The following is a 13,533-nucleotide window of genomic DNA, read 5'->3' on the forward strand; positions in this document are numbered from 1 at the left end:
CTGAGAGAGGAATTGTTACAAACCACACGAGACGATGAGAGAGGAATGTACATCAACACATAGACCTGCATTGAGAGAGGGAATGTACACAACACATAGGCGTTGACGAGATGTACCAACAATAGGACCATGAGGAGGAAATGTTCACAACACATAGACCGCATGAGAGAGGATGTACACAACACATAGACGCATGAGAGAGGAATGTACACAACACATAGACTGCATGAGAAGGAATGACCAACACATAGACGCATGAGAGAGGAATGTACACAACGACATAGACTGCATGAGGAGGAATGCACACAACACATAGACCGCATGAGAGAGGAATGTACACAACATAGACTGCATGAGAGAGGAATGCACGACAACACATAGACGGCATGAGAGGGAATTACAAATAGAGCATGAGAGATGTACACAACCATAGACGATGAGAGAGGAATAACAACACATAGACCGCTGAGAGAGGAATAACACAGATAGACTGCATGAGAGAGGAATGTACACAACACATTAGACTGCATGAGAGAGGGATGTACACAACACATAGACTACTATCATGACTCTTACGACTGATTAAGACAGTGCGTGAGGTAGCTCTACCAATTGCATAGTTGTAGCAGTCTGAAAGGTGTGCCTTATTTCTAATAATACTAAAATAGTGATTTTGTCTGTGCTCCAGCACTATGGTCAGCACTGAGGCTCAGTACTAGGTCAGCATCAGCATATCTCAGCACTAGTCTCAACACTGAGGCCAGCACTAGGTCAGCACTGTGGTCAGCACTAGGCTCAGCACTAGTCTCAACATAGTCCAAACGGGCTCAGCTAGCCAGCACTGTGGTCAGCACTAGGTCAGCACTAGTCTCAACACTGGGGTCAGGCACTAGGCTCAGCACTAAGGCTCAGCACTAGTCTCAGCACTAGTCCTCAGCACTAGTCTCAACACGAGGGCAGCATAGGCTGAGCACTAGGTCAGCACTAGCTCAACACTAGTCTCAACATAGGCTCAGCACTAGGCTCAGCACTAGTCCTCAACTACTAGGTCTCACCTGGGGCCAGCACTAGGCTAGCAACTAGTCCAGCACTAGTCTCAGCCTAGTCTCAACACTAGTCTCAGCACTAGGCAGCACTAAGGCTCTAGGAGACTACTCAAGCACGCAGCCTCAGCACTATGCCAGCACTATGGTCAGCTATGCTCAGCATATGGTCAGCACTATGCTCAGCACTATGGTCAGCAATAGGGTCAGCACTAGGCTAGCACTAGGGTCAGCACTATGGTCAGCACTAAGCCAGATATCCTCGCACTATGGTAGCTAGCTCAGGCACTATGCTAGCACTAGGGCTCAGCACTAGGGGGTCAGCACTAGTCTCAGCACTACGTGTCTCAGCACTTAGGCTCAGCACTGGCTCAGCACTAGGGTCAGCACTATGGTCGAGCACTAGGGTCAGCCTATGGCTCAGCACTATGCTCAGCACTCTGCTAGCACCATGGTAGCATAGGTCAGCACTAGGTCAGCACTAGGTGTCAGCAACTAGTGCAGCACTAGGGTCAGCACTAGGCTCAGCACTAGGATCAGCACCAGGCTACAGCACTAGGTCTCAGCACTAGGCGTATAGCACTATGGGTCACAACTATGCTCAGCACTAGGTCAGCACTAGTCATGGTCAGCACTAGGCTCAGCACTATGCTCAGGCACTATGCTCAGCACTAGGCTCAGCACTATGCTCAGCACTAGCTCAGCATATGCGTCAGCACTAGGTCAGCACTAGCTCAGCACTAGGCTCAGCACTGATGGTCAGCACTAAGCTCAGCACTATGGCTCAGCACTAGGCCTCAGCCTAGCTCAGCACTAGCTCAGCACTAGGGTCAGCACTAGGGTCAGCACTATGTCAGCATGAGGTCAGCACTAGGCTCAGCACATAGGCTCAGACTAGGGTCAGCACTAGTCAGCACTAGGGTCACACTAGTCAGCACTACTCAGCACATGCTCAGCACTATGGTCAGCCTCTAGGTCAGCACTATCTCAGCACTAGGGTGCACTTAGGGTCAGCACTATGCTCAGCACTATGGTCAGCTACTAGGCTCAGCACTATGCTCAGCACTATGTGTCAGCACTAGGGTCAGCACTATGCTCAGCATACGTAATGTCAGCAGATGCTCAGCACTATGCTAGCACTAGGTCAGCACTAGGGTCAGCCTAGGCCACACTAGTCAGACTAGGTCTCAGCACTAGGGTCAGCACATAGGTAGCACTAGGTCAGCACTAGGTCAGCTAAGCACACTAGGTCAGCCTAGGCTAGACATGGTCAGCACTAGCTCAGCACTATGCTCAGCACTATGCTCAGCACTATGGTCAGCACTAGGTCAGCACTATGCTCAGCACTATGCCAGCACTATGGTCAGCACTAGGTCAGCACTATGCTCAGCACTATGCTCAGCACGATATGTCCAGCACTAGGGTCAGCACATATGCTCAGCACTATGGTCGCACTAGGCAGCACACTAGGCTCAGAGCATAGGGCAAGCACTATGCTCAGCACTATGCTCAGCACAGATGGTCAGCACTAGGGTCAGCACTATGCTCAGCACTATTGGTACAGCACTAGGTCAGCACTGAGGCTCAGCACTATGGTCTGCAGCTATGCTCAGGCACTAGCTCAGCACTATGCTCAGCACATGTCAGTATAGTCAGCACTAGCTCAGACTTGCCCAGCACTATGGTCAGCACTAGGGTCAGCACTATGCTCAGCACTATGCTCACACTATGCTCACACTAGCTCAGCACTATGCTCAGCACTATGGTCAGCATAGGGTCAGCCACTATGCTCAGCACTATGTCAGCAACTAGGTCAGCACTAGGCTCAGCACTAGGGTCAGCACTAGTGGTCAGCACTATGCTCAGCACTAATGCTCAGGTCAGCTAGCTCAGCACTAGGCTCAGCACTAGTCTTCAGCACTAGGTCAGCACTAGGGTCAGCACTATGCTCAGCCACTAGGTCAGCACTAGCTCAGCACTAGCTGCAGCACTAGGTCAGCACTATGCTCAGCACTAGGGTCAGCAACTAGGGTCAGCACTAGAGCTCAGCACTAGTGCTCAGCACTAGGTCAGCACTAGGGTCAGCACTATGCTAGCACTAGGTCAGCACTAGGGTCAGCACTATGCTCAGCACTAGGTCAGCACTAGGTCAGCACTATGCTCAGCACTATGGTCAGCACTAGGTCAGCACTATGCCAGCACTATGTCAGCACTAGGGCAGCAATGCTCGCATATGTCAGCACTAGGGTAGCATGATAGCTCAAGCACTAGCTCAGCACTAGGGTGCATATGCCAACTTGGGCAGCACTAGGTCAGCATATGCCAGCACTATGCTCAGCACTAGGTCAGACTAGGTCAGCACTATCTAGCTAGGTCAGCCTAGGCAGACGATGTCAGCACTAGGCTCAGCACTAAGCTCAGCACTATGCTCAGCATTGTCAGCATAGGTCAGCACTAGGTCAGTACTATGCTCAGCACTAGGTAGCACTAGTCAGCACTATGCTCAGCACTATGGTCAGCACTAGGTCAGCACTTATGCTCAGTCACTAGGCTCAGCACTAGGGTCAGCACTAGGCTGCACTAGGCTCAGCACTAGCTCAGCACTAGGCTCTTTAATGTTTTAATGTTTTATGTGTCTTTCTACAGTATAAGTCTCATTCTACAAGTACATTAATGTGTCTTTAATGTTTTAAATGTTTTATGTGTCTGTCTTACAGTATAAGTCTCATTCTACGAGTACATTAATGTGTTTGTGTGTCAGATTAATACGAGTGTAACATCCTCGTGTCATTAGTTGTTACACCGATTCCTCATAATTACAGCAGGTGTTACTGTGAGTTAATTGGCTAGAGCAAATCCTTCTAATCATTCATCCTCCATCCTATTCCCTCCCCCTCCTTCCCTCCTCCTCCCCTCCCTCCCTCCCTCCCTCCTCCTCCCTCCCTCCCTCCCTCCAATCTGAATGTGTTTATCTCTTATACTCTAATCTAATGAGATTACAGTTTGCTTGAAACATTTTGAGAGATTTTGAATGTATACCCCAAACCAATATCAACTTCTGTAATGATTTTGACCTGCTTGTAATTAGAACCATGCTTACTAGAAGCAGTGTGTCTGTATGGGTTCATGGCTGTAAGTACGACAGGCAAAGAGACAGAAGAGACAGAAGACTGCCTTTAGAAAGACAAAGACATTTAGAGGGACACAAGGAGAAAGTGAACAATGAGAGGAAACAGATACAGCCATTAGCTGAGGGAACATGTTTTTCGGCCGTGTTCCCCATTAATAATTGACTCCAGCTCTACACAGCAGTCTACACAAAATGGTCCCTACCAAATCTCTATTCATCTCCTTACACCCTACACAAAGACAGGAGGACATTTACACACACACACACATAACACACACACCACTTTTCAATATAGCTAGAGTGAAAAATTGCATAGCAAGAAAGAGAGGGAGAGGGGGAAGGGACAAATGAATAAGAGAGAAGGGGGAGGGAGGAGAGGGAATCAGACAGGAAGAGAGCGAGGAGAGGATGGAACGAGCTGTGACTGCCTGACTTGACGTGTAAATGCGCGCACGGACACCGCGCACACGTGTACGCGCAGACAACCAGACGTGTGTAGAGCATTGAGAAGAAGTGCAACTAAAGTGTGTCCTGCTACCTCCTCACAATGTTCCCCTTCCTCTTGTCTCTCTTACTGTACATGTTCAACTATTATATCATACAATACTTTAATTTACCTCATGGAGAACATGTCCTTGCAGCTGAACATTGACGTTTTTCAGTATAGAGTGGGGAAAACGAGAAGAATTTCGTAGTCAATACATATTGGCGTGTGTGTCTGTGGAGTGAAAATACAGCAACAGAGACAGTGAAAGAGAAAGCAGAGCGATTCCTGCTGAAGTGGCTAATGGTTTCTTCTCACCTGACCTTAGTGAGACTAAATGAGACCCAGTTCCCCAAGCAGGACAAATGGAGAGGAGAGGGGGATGAAAAAATGGAAGCGCGGGGGATTGAGAGAGGAGGAGCACTGCCTTAAAACCACATGCAGGGGTTTCTATCTTAATCAGGAGATGCTCTGATACCTGTGTCCATCCTCTATCTGCTAACACAATAAAGAGAAGATAGAGAGAGTCTTTAATCCTCAGTTTAAACCTGCTCTGCAGCCTCACTGTTCCAGAAGTGCCACCCTGTTGGATAAATGATACTGGAATATGCAGATTGTTTCAAAAGCGCTATGAAATGTTCCTGAACCTTTGCATAATTAAACTCCGTATTATGTTTGAAGTTTGAAATAGAGGACAATGGATTTAGGTGAAATTTGATCCGTTACATGTTAATATGGTGGAGTCTGTGTGTTAAGGTTCTGTATTTGCTGTGTTGTGGCGGCACCCTGTCGCTTTTTTTATCACACTGCCAAAGCTCAGTAAATTTTAGTGGGAGGGTGTGCTGAAACTGGGGTGGGCGTGATTTATCCTAATCCAGGTCCTGCTTGAGTTCCTCAGATGGAATTGGCTGACCCCACTACCGACTGTATACACACACACACACACACACACACACACACACACACCCACACACACCACACACACACACACACACACACACCACACACACACACACACACACAACCACACACACACACATACAACACACACACCACCATCCTGTAGTTCCCTGCCATGGTTAATTTATTATTTGGGAATGAGAGTGAGAGAGGATTGGGTCACACATGTATAGCTCACATGAGTGGGTTGGTAGCTAGAAGCTTGCATAAGCTCAGACTATATATTTCCAGTTAACCCATGTGATAGTTTTGTGTGTGTCAACTGGGTTATGTCTCTCTGTTACTCGAGTGTGTGTGTATACTTTCTCCATGTTAACTCGAGTGTGGTATATTTCTCTCAGTGTGTACTGAGTTGTGTGTTATTATTATCAGTGTGTATCTGACTGTGTGTGTTATATTTCTCCAGGTGTAACCGCATTGTGTTGTAGTATATTTCTCTCCAGTGTGTATCATCTGATGTGTGTTATATTTTCTCTCAGTGTGTAACCTCGAGTGTGGTGTATATTCTCTCCAGGTATGTACCATGTGTGGTGTTATATTTCTCCAGTGTGTAACCTCTGAGTGGTGTGTTATATTTCTCTCCATGTGTAACCTCAGTGTGTGTGTTATATTTCTCTCCAGTGTGAACCTCGAGTGTGTGTGTTATATTTTCATTAATTTACTCTGTTAGTTATAATTTCTCTCATGTTAAATTTATTTTAATTTTTTTTTTTTATTAATTGCTTATATTTATAATTTCTCTCCAGTATGTAACCCTGAGTGTCTTATACTTTTTTCCAGTTTACCTCAGTGTTGTTATATTTCTCTCAGTTGTGTAACTCTGAGTGTGTTGTTATATTTCTCTCCAGTTTACCTCAGGTTGTTTTTTCTCCAGTATTAACCTCTGAGTGTGTGTGTTATATTTCTCTCCAGTATGTAACCTCATGTGTGTGTTATATTTCTCCAGTATGTAACTTGAGTGTGTTGTGTTATATTTTTCTCCATTATTTAACCTCAGGTGTGTGTTATATTTTCTCCCAGTATGTAACCGTCAGTGTGGTGTGTTAATTCTCTCAGTATAATCATGTGTGGTTTATATTTCCATTGTACTCAGTGTGTTGTTATATTCTTCCAGTATGTAACTAGTGTGTGTGTTATATTATTAGTGTGTACCTCTGAGTGTGTGTGTGTTATGATTTCTCCATGTTAACCTCGGTGTGTGTATATTTCTCTCCAGTATGTAACTCAGTGTGTGTGTTATATGTAATCTAGTGTGTCCTTGAGTGTTTGTGTTATATTCTCTCCAGTAGTGTAACCTCAGTGTGTGTGTTATATTCTCCCAGTAGTGTGTAAACTCTCAGTGTGTGTGTTATATTTCTCTCCAGATGTAACCTATTGTGTGTGTTATATTATGTGTAGTGTGTAACCTCTGAGTGTGTGGTGTTATATATTCTCTCCAGTGTGGTACACTAGGTGTGTGTGTTATATGTTACTCTCCAGTGAGTAACTTAGGTGTGTGTTTTTATATTTATCTAGTGTGTAACCTCTGAGTGTGTCTGTTATATTTCTCTTAGTGTAACCTCAGTGGTGTGTTATATTTCTCTCGGTATGTAAACTCAGTGTGTGTGTTATATTTCTCTCCCGTGTGTAACCTCAGTGTGTGTGTTATATTTCTCCAGTGTGTACACTCAGTGTGTGTGTTATATTGTCTCTGTGTCTAGTGTGTGTTATTTTCTTAGTGTGTAACCTCAGTGTTGTGTGTTGTGTTGTCCGCTCAGTGCTGTACTCAGTGTGTGTGTTATATTCTGTCCAGTGTGTACCTCAGTGTGTGTGTGTGTGGTTGTTCCAGCTCAGTGCTGTAACCTCAGTGTGTGTGTTATATTTGCTTCCAGTGTGTAACCTCTGAGTGTGTGTGTTGGATTTCCTCTAGTGTGTAACCTCAGTGCTGTGTGTGTTTGTTCCCAGCTCAGGTGCTCGTACCTCAGTGTGTGTGTTATATTTCTCTCCAGTGTGTAACTCTGATGTGTGTGTTATATTTCTCTCAGTGTGCTACACTGAGTGTGTAGTGTTCTATTTCTCATTAACCCAGGTGTTGTGTTTTTCCCTGTGTGGTTGTGTGGTCTATGTGTTGTGTACATTCCTCTCTCATGCGGTCTATGTGCATCGCCGAGAAGAATAGGTGCAATGGTTTCTGGTCATTGAAGTTATTTACCACGTTTTCTCCACTGAACCAGGTAGAATATTTCCCCATTGAAAACTCACTACAACGCCCCGCAGTTCGGTCTTGATTTGATGTCTCTCATGCTTGATAGGATTTCTCTCTCGAGAAACAGTGTGTTGAGCTCACACAAAAAAATTGAACTAAATGGGAATTCAAGTAATTGAACTGACGTTGGTTAATTAGGTCTTTAATAATCGAGGGGGAAATAAACTTTGGTTAATCGCTCAGCACTAGTTGACCCTGATAAAGCAGCATGTCTCTGAGCAAACATTAGGACGGACGGACAGACAGACGTTGTTTACAGGGAGCTGTGAAAGCSCCGTCAGTTCTGTCATCTCTCATGTCCCTCATCACTTTCACAATGCTGTCCGCCACGGCCGGAGGGACAGACTTCTGTGTGTGTGTGTGTGTGTGTGTGTGTGTGTACTATGAGATGGCCCGGGCGCAGTGCAGAGGGCGATGTGGTTCGCCTGGCTCGTTATGGCTGGCTCTGCTCGTTAACTTGGTCCCTCCCTCTCATTAGCATGCTACTCGTTTGAGTCAGGCTCAGACCATACCCACAGCAGCTAGTGGCCCAATGGCTCATGGGTAATGTGATCCCTGAATTGTGCATTCCCAGTGTCCCGACGGGCCATATTTCCACCTGACTGCCTTCCCTTTCATCCCTCTCTCCATCCCTCCTTCAGTCCCCTCAGTCTTTCACTGACCCCTTGTTCACCCCTCGCTCTCTGTCTGTCTACTACTGTCCAATGGCCAAGCTGATAGAAGACTGTCAAACGGATGCTTATAAATAGGATAATATCTGGTTTAATTGTAATGTATTGACAGAAGGAAATGACTCTGTAGTTCAATGGGGTTTGTTAAACAAGCAGCATCATGAGAGGTTCCTTTGGTAGAGGGCAATGGGTAGAGTAGTTTAGGATTTAAGAGGGATTAGAGGAATGGAATACTGGTGAAATGTGAATGATCATTGTTATGGACAGCGGACACTTATTGAGGAATGCTAAAAGGATATATGTGCTTACCTCTGCATCCCAGTCCTAAGTGAGGCAGAGTAACGCCAGTCTGAATTCGGCACCTTGGGCTGCAAGAGAGAGAGTGAGAGAAAGGGATTGAGTCTTAAGTACTGCAAGAGATCACACAGGCAAAACCCAATATCTTCTCATTAATGAATCATGGCGTGAACCACAAGTATGTGCGCACACACACACATACACACACATCATAACAGTGACAGCTTGCCTCTGCCTGTGGAGAGAAATTAATTCTGAGTTGCGCTGGAGCTCCCTGCTCCTCCCCTCCTCCTCCCTCCCTGTCCTCTGTGAGAGTGATGACTTCAAGAGATAAGCCTGTTCACAGACTGCCCACACCAGACCGGTCCAGTGACCCTGCCTCTCTGCCACAGGCCCTCAGGCCACCCTCACCCTGGGTCAAACCACTCAGCTTCCGGTGGTACGCTCCGTTACCATGGAGACGCAGTGGAATTCTCACATGGCAGTTTGTGTTGATGGACTCCATCAGGGCTGCAGCTCTATCTCTCTCACTCTCTCTCTCGGTCTTTCACACTTTCACTCTTTCACTCTGAATCTCCTTCTCCTTCTGAATCTCCTTCTTACTATTTTCTTTCTGACTTCTCTTGTACTAGGCTTGGTTCAGATCTCTCTCCTTCTCTCCTTCTCTCTCTTTCTCTCTCCTTCTCTCTCCTTCTCTCCCCTTACTTTCTTTCTTCTCTCTCCTTCTCTCTCTTTCTCTCTCCTCTCTCTTTCTCTCTCCTTCTCTCTCCTTCTCTCCCCTTACTTTCTTTCTTCTCTCTCCTTCTCTCTCTTTCTCTCTCCTTCTCTCCCCTTCTCTCCCCTCACTTTCTTTTTCTCTTCCCTCTCTTGTCTTACTCTCTCTCTCCTCCTTTAATCTCTCTCTTTCTCTTTCCTCTCATCTCCTCCTCTCTCCTCCTCTAACCTGCTCCCTTCTCTCTCCTGCTCCCTACTCTCTCCTCTCTCTCATCTATCTCTCTCTCGCTCTCTCTTTCTTTTCCTTCCCTCCTCTGATCTAAACCTTGAGTGTCACTGTCACAGAATCAGCCTGAGCTGGTCCCACAGACCTCATCATGGTAACCACATGGATCCCCCTACCCCACCCCCCTCGTCTCTCTCCATTCAAGGTCACAGGTGGAGACCTAGAGGCGAGGGGGAGGTGATGGGGAGGTGAGGGGAAGGGTAGGGAGAAGCGATATCAGTTTAACGCCCTCAGGTCTGCACCTGGACAGAGAATATGTGACATCACCATCACAACAGAGCCGTGAGAGAGGCACATGAAAGGGTCATAACCTCTGTCTGCAGGAAAATCACATTATAGTGTAGTGACATCATCAGGTGAACTATGAATACCAGCCAACACCTGGGGAACTAGCCACCAAACCACCATTTTACCCTAAAAGGTCAATGAAAAAAATGTAAGCGTCATAAAGTAATAATTTGAATGGACACCTTTCCAGAGTTTCCATGTACTACAAATGTGTGGCTAAAGGATGGAATTTCTCCTCCATCTGGCAGATGACCCATTTCCCATTCCAAACCTTCACCATTACAGATTCAAAACATCTCTGTTTGGGAGTCTATTAGATGCTTGGTGTGARGTGGTTGTTGAGCGGCTTCACTGCAAGTATATTATATGTTTTAAATATTCAATWAAAAAACATCTCTGTTCCAGGACCAGTAGTAGGAACAACCTCTAACTTCTCCACAGTGTTGACCCATTTCCTGTGCTGTCCACAAGACAGATGTTAACTTCCTGGCGATGGAAAATCGACCATAGTCTCTCCACACAACACATTCATGACGCCAAAATCTAATATGTGGGCCTAATGAGAAGGTCTTGGTATCCCTCCAGGAGTCATTCAGACAGCCCATCACATCATCCACATCCACAGGGAAACAAACAACTACAAACAACTACAAACAACTATTTCAACACTCCAACCACCTGTGATACTTACAGTGAGAGACTGACTTCACAGTCCACACTAACGCTCACAAATAAGAGTGTTAGAGAGGGGAGATGGTTAAGGAATACAAACGCCATCATTAAGCATTTACCCTGTTGTACCAGAATGGCCGATGGGGGAGTGGTCTGGCCGTCCTTATGGTGTCTGTATGTGTAAATGAGAACAGACACACACTAACACTGCAGGTTAGAGACGAGCATCTGGACCCTAAACACATCCACAGTCTGATGCACTCCCACAGGAGGACACACGCACACACACACACACACATGGGCTTGGAGTATATCAGCACCGTATCTGAGAGAGAGCAAGATAAATAGAATGAGAGAGAGAGAGAGAGAGACAGGGACAGAGAAAGAGAGAGAGAGAGAGAGAGACAGAGAGAGAAATCTACGAGGCGAGCGGGGAGTGTGATCGGGGAGGTGAGTGGGAAAGGGGTAGCGGAGAACAGGCGATATCCAGTTTAACGGCCCTCAGCGCTCTGCACCTGGACAGAGACTATGTGGACATCACCACTGTCACAACAGAGCCGTGAGAGAGTGCACATGACAAAGGGTCCATACACCTCTGACCTCGCAGAAATCACATATAGTGGTAGTGGACATCTTATCATGGTGAACTATGAATACCCAGCCCAACACCTGGGGAACTAGCCACCCAAATCCAGCTGCATTTAACCCTAAAGGTCAATGAAAAAAAAACTTAAGCGTCCATAGAAAGATAACTTTGAATCCGGAGCACCTTTCCAGAGTTCTCCATGTACTACAAATGTGTGGCTAAAGGATGGAATTTCTCCTCATCTGGCAGATTGACCATTTCCGCATCAAACCTTCCACCCCATTACAGGATTCAGAAACATCTCTGGGTTTGGGACGGTCTATTCAGATCGCTTGGTGTGAGTGTTGTGGTGCAGCGGGCGCACACCGCGTCGCTCACCTTCACTGCAAGTATTATATGTTTTAAATATTCAATAAAATAAACATCTCCTGTTTCCACGAGCACGTAGTCAAGGAACCAACCTCTAACATTCTCGGTTGCACCGGTTGAGCGCCACCTTCTCCTGGTGTGCCTAGACAGATGCTAACCCTTCCTGGACGAAATGGAACACCTCGCCCATAGTCCTTCCCACAACACATTCATGACGCCAAAATTAATATGTGGGCTAATTCGTAAGGTCTTGGTATCCCCTCCAGGAGTTCATTCAGTACAGCCCATCACATCATCATCCAAGGGAAACACCACACAACAACTACACACAGACAGCTACACACACTTAGACAAGCTAACACCACAGACCCACAGCGTACCACACACACAAGCTACCCACCACCAACAGCTATCACACACAGATCAGCTACACACACGACAGAGTACACACAAGGAGACACGGCTCAGCCACAACACAAAGATGGACCACCACCACAGAGAACAGCCTCAACACAACACAGACAGCCTATACAGCGCACACAGGTAGACCAGCTACACACCCGACACAACTCCTCTACAGCAGGAAAGCAGGGAACACATTTTTTTGGCCCCAAATCTGAGAAACCATATTTGTATTCATTTGCGTCAAATCCACAAAGAAGCTACACCTGTTATGGAGAGTGATAAACTCTATACTGGCTCTCTGCAAATCCAAGGCATAAAATATTTGTCTAGCACACCTGAGAATGGCGATAGCCCACATCACAACCTACAATACCCCTTCAACAGGCATATTTCAACCCCCTCCAACCACCTGTGATGACGTGGTACCAGTGAGAGTACTGACTCAACAGTCCACACTAACGCTTCACAAAATAACGTTCGAGCGTTCACACACTGAGGAGGGAGATGGTTCTTTTAAGGAATACCACACACAACGCCTCTGAGCCATATCATTGAAGCATTTCACCCTGTTCGTACCCAGGACAAACATGGCCGAGACCCTCCTACTCATGGGGACGTGGACTCTGGCCGTCCTTATGTGGTCTGTATGTGTAAGATGAGATGAGCAGACAAACTGCCTCCTCCGCAGCTCTCTCCCGCGCCGTCTCTCTGCCTACACCAGCGGTTACACATGCAGGTATCAGCAGACAGAGACACAATCCTCATCTGGCACCCCGCACTAAAACATCACAGTCTGATGGATCTTCGCTTCCATCAGGAGGCCACAACGGCCACCCACGACACACCATGGGCTTGGAGTGTATATCATGATTCGCCTAAGGTAATCTGATGAGGCTAGCGAGCAAGATAAGATAAGAATTATGAGAGAAGAGAGAGAGAGAGAGACCGAAGACAGAGAGAGAGAGCAGAGAGAGATGAGAGAGAGAAACGACAAGAGAGAGACAGAGACATGAGACAGACGAACGAGAGAGAGAGAGAGAGAATCGAGAGAGAGGGGAAGAGAGAGAGGGGATGAGGGAGAGAGAAGAGAGGAGAGAGAGGAGAGAGGTAGAGACGAGAGAGAGAGGAATGAGATGAGAGAGAGAGGGAAGAGCGGTAGAGAGTAGATTGAGAGAGAGAGATTTATCCTATGGTTTTCGTGTACTTCGCTTCCCTCCCTGCCTAGCTGTGTGGACATCAAATTAGGTGCTGGGTTTGGATTGCATCTATCTCACCTCCCCTCGGCCTCTTTCTTTTTCCCCTTCCCCTCTCCACTCTCCTCTCATTCTTCCTTCTGTTCTCTTCTCTTCTCTTCCCCTCTCTTTCCTCGCTCTCGATATGCCC

The 13,533-nt window shown here is 46.6% G+C and overlaps 1 pseudogene; it reads right to left on the reverse strand.

Annotated features, from left to right (window-relative positions):
- The window catches only part of LOC111967390 (protocadherin alpha-C2-like), a 53,863-nt pseudogene that overhangs the window by 33,117 nt on the left and 7,213 nt on the right, over positions 1-13,533 (reverse strand).

Source organism: Salvelinus sp. IW2-2015, linkage group LG8 (assembly GCF_002910315.2).
Source record: "Salvelinus sp. IW2-2015 linkage group LG8, ASM291031v2, whole genome shotgun sequence".
In the NCBI taxonomy this organism is placed as follows: Eukaryota; Metazoa; Chordata; class Actinopteri; order Salmoniformes; family Salmonidae; genus Salvelinus; species Salvelinus sp. IW2-2015.